Source organism: Quercus robur, chromosome 7 (genome assembly GCF_932294415.1).
Source record: "Quercus robur chromosome 7, dhQueRobu3.1, whole genome shotgun sequence".
Taxonomy (NCBI): domain Eukaryota; kingdom Viridiplantae; phylum Streptophyta; class Magnoliopsida; order Fagales; family Fagaceae; genus Quercus; species Quercus robur.
Window position 1 is genome coordinate 40,077,413 of NC_065540.1, and position 8,251 is coordinate 40,085,663.

The window sequence follows — 8,251 nt, forward strand, 5'->3', positions numbered from 1 at the left end:
TTGACTATTTGAATTTTTGTGAAAAAGATATGACTATTTTTGCTGAAAAGAAAAAAAATGCGCAAAGAAAAAATGAAGAATGATAGATGTATACAAATTACAAACCAAGTTAATGTACTTGTAGTGAGTGAGAGTGGGGTGTGTGGGTAGCCACTAATTAGTGTGTGGAGTGGGATTGCAGGTGTGTTTGGCTATTAATTTTTAACTTAAAATATTTAATTTAATTTTTTTTTTTAACTTACTACTTACTAGTTGGTTGTTTATGTGGGCTATTATAGAATTGAATAGTTGTGTTAATAAATTGGTGCTAATGTGTAGTGTACAGTCATTAGTATTACAAATTTTATTATATAAAATTTATAAATTCATGTATCATTAATCAAAAGAAAATTAGGATTGAAAGGGAGATTGTTGCAAAGTTTAGTACAAAATCAACTATAGATGATTTTTGTTATTTAAAAGAATGTTGAATTCTATTTTTAAATTATTAATTTAAAATGTATTAATAAACGGTTATTTTGTTTCTTCTCTCTTTTATTGATATTTTCTTAACATTAAATATATGCTAATTTATATTTTAAAGAATTGTTTTTATTGAGGTTTTGGCCTCCCTAAATTTTGGTCCTAGTTCTGTCCCTGGCCATGCTTCCTGATATGGCTAAACTCCACTACTGCAAACTGGCTTACAAGTAGTTTGGCATCCTCAATCAGATTACCAAACTCAGACAGCGATGGAACATTGCTCTGAATAGCTTCAATTGTCGTCTCCGAATCTCCCTCTAATAAAGGTTTTTTTTAGCCCGTTAATAAAGGTATTTTTATGTATAGCTCAAAATGACAGTTTTAATAAAATATCAATGTTTTGTCCACGTTAGTAAAAAAGTTATTTTAACATTTTACTCTATTCCCGTTATTTTTATTTATTTATTTTTACTTTCAGTTTCCTTTATTTGATTGCCTTAGGAAACACACACATACATACAAAATGATCGAAAAATGCTTCACCTCGTTGAGTCTCATGCTCTCCTCTCAAATATTAACAAACAGAAATTCACGACCATTTTCTGGGTCTTCAAACTGAAACCCAACAAGAAACTAAGAAATCCAATAATAAATTCACTTTGAAATCGACTTAAAACTACTACTAAACATTAATCTCCTACCATCGCAAGCATCCACAACCTTAAAATAGTCTCATTCATCAAATGCTCTATCATTTTCTCATTTTTTATATTCTAAGATTAGGGTGGCAATTCATGTTAGCGGGGTCATGTTCATGTCATGTCGATATATGAGTATTCAAATAAATGGTTCAACCCTAAACCTGACTCATTTAATAATCATGTCAAACCCCCTCAACCCTAGCACAACCCATTAATTAAGTGGGTTGACATGACACAACCAATTTCAACCTGTTTAATACACAATCTAACAAATATAAACTAAAAAAAATATTTTTTTGGGGTAAAATGTAACACCCCATAATTTTATTATCAATTTCTTTCTTATACATAAATTAAAAAGGAGGACCATAATTAAATGGATTTAATTGATTCGGGCCTAAGATATTTAAATCAAATAATTATTATGGTATAACGGGCCTATGCGAGATGGCATAAGTATATATATATATATATATATATATATGGGCCTTGATAAGTTTTAAAAAACCCTAGTCTTTTTCCTCTTAAGCTACACGTGTGTGTGTGTGTGTGTGTGTGTGTGTGTAAAAGAGGTTTCCTTTAATTTTAGCCGCAACACACGATTAAGCTTTTCTTTTCTTCTCTACGGCTATGCTTGAGAATTTCAGGTATGGTTTTCTCCTGCTCTAAATTTAGAAAGTTGGAATATCTTAGCAATTGTTCCCACGCTTATAAGAAGACATGGGTCTATGCATCTATTATTGTTGGTACCTAGTAGAATATAATTGGGAAAGCTGACCTATCATTTTATTAATGGGAAAGCTGATCTATGATTGTTACAATATTAATATAGGCATGGTACATATAGCCGTATGGTCCTCCATAGCCTTTGAGATTGATTGGATAAAAAAATAGTACCTTATAAAGTAATAGGCTTGGACTTTTTCAATTTAAGTTTGTCCCCATGTGAATGGGAAAAGGTTGCTTTATGGTTGATATATATCTTCCTCATCAGTCATCATCCTTCTAGTGATGTGTATTCATCTCTAATTCATTGTAGTAGGCAGCAATACTTTTCAAGCCTATAATATATTTTTAGCCCTTATAAAGTAGTAATAAGAAATAATTTATTATCTAAGTTAACCAATTTGTCATCCCCATGTGAATGGGAAAAGGTTGCTTTATGGTTGATATATATCTTCCTCATCAGTCATCATCCTTCTAGTGACGTGTATTCATCACTAATTCATTATAGTAGGCAGCAATACTTTTCAAGCCTATAATATCTTTTTAGCCCTTATAACGTAGTAATAAGAAATCATTTATTATCTAAGTTAACCAATTTGTCATCCACACATTGCCATTGTTCAAAAATTTGTCCAGATTTATCATTTAAGTTTGGCAGCATCAAGGGAATAATGGGCTAGCTATGGGATTGATAAATTAAGATATAATATTAGCTTCAACTATATATTAGATTTATCAGATATGATTATAATGTGGCTTCTAAGAATTGTAGTAGACTATATGATGGTTGGAAACGTAATGAAATGCTAGAGGTCTATAGAGTTGTAGTACAATCATGCCAATTAATAGACAGTGAGAATATTTGAAATAGAACAATTGGAACAAAACTGAAAATGAATCGGAGAGTGAAGTAAATAAATGGAAAATTTTGGAAATATCAGTGTTGTTCAAGATTATATTGTTTAAGTATGAAAACAAATTTTAGTAGGAAATTTGTGTATTGATGGACTTATGTTTGGTGTTGCTAGGTTCTAATTCTACTAATTTATTGTGACTCAAGGGTGGTTGATTTCTTTCTTTTTCTTTTTCTTTTTCTTTTTTTTTTTTTTTTTTTTTTTTTTTTTTTTTTTTTTTGCAAATAAGAGGTAAGTGGTGTTTACTAATTTGGGGATTTTCCCAAAAACAGTTTTGATTATGAAACTATTCTTATCTCAAAGAAATATGTTGATATTCTATGAATATATTGATATTCTATAAACGTTTGATGAGCACATTGTATGGAAATGTTGACTATTTGTTATATGAAAAACTTCTGGGACAACCTAAACCTATTTTAACTTGTATGTGTGGATAAATCTTTGTATTTTTGAATATTATGACTGGATTATTTGTTGTGAGCATCTTGAGATTTGTTTTGAATCCTATGGCAAGTCGCGATTAAAAGCTTAGTGTTGTATTTAGTCCTTAGTAAGGGACAATCATACAGTAGCTAGTCCTTAGTAAGGGATGGTCTTAGAAAAGGAGACAGTGCACATTTGGTAGCTCCTTAGCAAGAAAATATACTATTGAAGATCCAAAAAGGGTGCTCCTTAGCAAGGGAGTGCACCTTCAGGTTCCAAAGGAGCCACCCTTAAGAAAAGGGATGAAAAGAGGGTTTCAATCCTAAAAGGAGACAACACAACCCTATCGATGGGGCGTAAACGTTGACCACGAGAAAAGCTTAGAAATTTATTTATATGATAGTGTTTGTATATCGTGATAGCTCATAATATAATGATATTTTATATGAAATATATGATGTTAAAAAAAAAATAGATGGCTTGCAAGTTATAACTTTGTTATATGGATTATTCTTTTAAAAGGTTTGTTCTCACACTCCAATGTTAGTGAATTCCACTTATTGAGTTATCTCACCCCTCCTTTTATTCCCCTTTATATATGCATTAGAGGGATCATTGGAGTAAAGATTTTTGGAAGACAACAGTTACAAATTATATTGTGGAATTGAGAATTTCATTATTATTTTTATGGTATTAAATATTGTACTAGAGAATTATTTTGAGGATATTTTATCTATGGTGGGATTAAAGCTCTGACAATTGTGATGAGATTTTAGATTGTTGGTTGCATTTATTTAATTTTTTTTATGGATTATTTAGATTGAATAGACTTTTATTATTTATGATTTTGGAGCGTAACATAAAAGGTTCAGGGATTTTAGAGTTTCAAGTTTCAACTAAGAATTTATCAATATAATCATTAAAATTATTTTAATTACTTAATTTTATTTAGAATTCAAATTTATTTTAGAGTAAAATGACATTAATTTTTATTTAGCAGATTAACATGGAATTAACCTATTTATTAATTGTGTTAAAGTGTGTTGACCCATTTTTTACACTAACCCACAAAAAACCGTGTTGTATTCAAATCGTGTTAAATATTGCCACCCCAGACAACCATACACAGAAGATTATACAGTCCACATCATTCTTAGTTAGCCTCAAAACCACAATTATCTACTCACTGCTAGGGACCCTGAAAAGCACTTTTCAACTACAAGGCCATAACCATAAATAGATCACCCATAAATCCCCACTAAGCCCCAACGCAAACACATGGCCTAAATCAAACCCAAACTGATCTGCCACCTAAAGCTTCCAATAGTGACCATGCAGTAGTGGCTTCAAGAAATTTTTTTCAAGGGGTCATTAGGAAATTTAAATTAAACAAAATTTAATAGAAAAAAAACACTTGAATATATCGACTCAAAAAAAAATGTAAATATATGAAATTTTACAACTTTTACGATTTTTCATATTTTAAAATCGCTACATGATAGTTTGTTATCATTTTTTTATTATTTATTGTCAATGTGGCTACGTGTGATCTTTTTATTTTGTTAAGTTTGTATAAAACTTATTTATTTTTATGCACTTGTCATTATTTTTATAAAAATATTTTAAACTAAAATGACAAAATGTAACCCACTGACACTATATTATTTATTAACCCACACATCCATAATCATCCAGACATACTTATTACACTAAGTATCTGCTTAACCAATCAAATATTTGAACAATTGCTAATTTTACTATTTTTTTTCTTCAATTACATACTAACATAAATAATACACTAAATGTCTAATTGTTGTTTAGTTCTAGGTTGTACTGATTTGTGATTAGAGTGTACAAGATTTCAACCAATATATGTAAAAATATTTTTAAGCATAAAATAAAGTAATAATTTTTTTATATATAATATATATATATATATATATATTTTTTTTTTTTTAAGTTATGAACCCCCTGAACAGCAAGTGCCGCTGCCCTTGCCCCCATGCCTCTCTGCCTTCAACCGCATGTCATCGAAACACCAAACTTTATAGCAAATTCATCCAAGTCCTTACTGTAGCCTTAGACCTATGGCTAAGGTGATTGAAACCACCATATTCCAAATCAACCTTTGCCTTAGACCTATTGCCGAGTGACCAAAAAGGGATTCTGATAATAACTTAATTTTGTATATTTATATCATTATTAGAAAGTATTATCACATTTATTTTGAGTTAATACATGCATTTTCTATTAGGTTTTGAAATAATATTCAATAACTAATTTTATGCTTAAATGAATTTTAATGGGTAAATATGTCTTTTTTATAGGAGAATGAAATTAAATGGGCAGATCTGTGTAAAGAATAAAACTAATGGACTTTATTTGTACGAGGCCATATTGAAGTTAAAGAAGGTCAATCCAATTAAATTGGAGTCCAATTGGAGTGAGAAATCAAATGAAATTTGCACAAAATCCAAGTCAAATTCGGATCAGGATTCTAACATGCACACTTGTTAGTATTTTGGGCATAACTTTAAGCTCAAATATCCAATTGAGATGATTTAAGTTGGGCTGGAAAGATACATTAAAGGGTTACATTAATTAGAAATAGAGATTTACATTAATCAAAAGAGACATTAATTTTAAGAATTTTGATAATTATGTCATAAAAAGTTAATTTCATTCGTATAAGAATTTTGATTAACCACAAAGTTAGGGTAGCTATTTAACATATAAATATCTATTTTACTATAATAGTATTTAGTACCTATTTGCTAAAAGCAATATATCCACTTACTAAAAACTTCTCAAAATGGTAACGAATATTACCATCTTCCAACAATAAATAACTGAATTTTGTTAAGAAAAAAAAAAAAACAAAAGGCATGTATTATTGAATATTCTATTAGATAAATTATAAGTTTTGAAAATTTAAACCTAGAAAATCAATTTTTTTTAGATAACAAATAAAACACTTTATGTCATCATTCCAACTTTCCAAAAATTACTACTATCTAAAACTCAAAATACGTTAAGAAAATTTTTGGGATGTTAAAATCTAGTCCCGTATTTTAGACATTACACAATAAATATTTTGAGAATCATAAACTTTCATTACGGTTTAACTAAGAGAATAATGATATGACATATTTGCTAATTTCCAAAATATTAAGGGAAAAATTGCTTGATTTTGGGTTTAAGGAGGAATTGTAAACTACCCCAAACATAAATGATGAAAAGTGTTTTTTTCTTAAGTTTTTTTGTGTGTGTGTGTGTGTGTGTAAAACTATGTGTTTTTACTTAAAATGATGCGTAAAGAAAAAAAAATACAAAAAGTCAACCCAAAAAAGTTGTATGTGAAACTGTAAATTTTAGCTCAACAAAGTTAACTAAACCAACAAAAAATTTCTAAAAACACAACAAAATGACACAACATTTTCATAATACCTTTATAATTTTGTTATATTTTATTTTGACTTGTAAATAATTGATAGCTCAGTAGTTTTGAAAATATTGTGACGAGAGCAAGATGTCTAAACATTTTCACAAAAGAAATGTTATGTCCACGACATTTTTATAACAAATCATAAATAGTAGGTTGTTGCAGACTGTTATTTGTGAGAAAAAAAGTAGTTTCATGGGTGAGTTTAAATTAGAACTAATAAAAATTTACTACCTATGATTTGTTATGAAAGTGTTATGAAAAATATTGTGTATATATCACTTCTTTAATCACAATACCTTTATTTTTAGTTTTGGTTGGTTCTAGTATGATATTTTATTACTTTATTTTGATCTATAAAGAATTAACACCTTAACAATTGTGAAAATATTATGCCAATTTGCTGTGTTAATATTTTATTATAATGTGAAACAGTGCAAATTGGACAAACCAAAAATAATATAGCAAATCTACTCTAGCTTTACCCATTCACCAAAAAAAAAAAAAAAAAAAAAGTGGCCAGCAAAACAGTGAAAATTGAACAAGCCAAAACTACTGTAGCAAAGCTATCATAACTTTTCCTATTCACTCCTTTTATATATAGAAAGTGTTGTGAAAAATTTTGCTGATGTATCACTTTTTTTTCACAATATTTTTATTTTTAGTAGTAGTTGGTTCCAGTATGATATTTTATTTTGACCTACAAAGAATTAACACTTTAATAATTGTAAAAATATTATGACAATTTGTTGTATTACCAACTTATTATATATAATTCGGGTAACTAACAGTTCATATGTCTATAAATTTTTTTTTTTTTTTTAAAAGGTTCAACTGGTGATGTTATGAGAGGAAGAAGAAGAAAAAAGGCCAGTGAATAGTACGTGTTGAGTAAACCAAAAACACTGTAGATGTAAGGATTGGCTCTTTTTATATATAGAAAAAAAGAAAAGAAAAAAAAAAGGCCAGTCAATAGTACGTGTTGAATAAACCAAAAACACTATAGCGGTAAGGATTGACTCTTTATATATATATATATATATATATATATAGAAAAAAGAAAGAAAAAGGGTTCAACTGGTGATTTTATGAGAAGAAGAAGGAAAAAAAAAAAAAAAACAAAAGGCTAGTCAATAGTACATGTTGAATAAACCGAAAACATTGTAATTGTAAGGATTGGCTCTTTTTATATATAGATTTAAGCAGAAAATTAATTATTTAATATTATTTCAAAACCTAATATAAAATGCATGAATTAATTCAAAATAAATATAATAATGCTTTTTAATAATGATATAAATATGCAAAATTAAGCTATTGTTAGGTTCTGGCTATTGAAACCAATAAAAGGAAAATGTTTCTTCATCAATGCCCAATTATAGACTTCATTCATTCTCAAAGGTCAACTTACTAATTGAAATGAACAACATGACCAACATATAAACAAAATCAAATATAAAAAGTCAAAATAAAAATAATCCCTAACTTTAAAGGTTAAAAGTGTAATTTAGCTTAAAAATTACTTCTCCAATCAACAACAATTATATTATATTATATTATATTATATATGTAGGGCATTC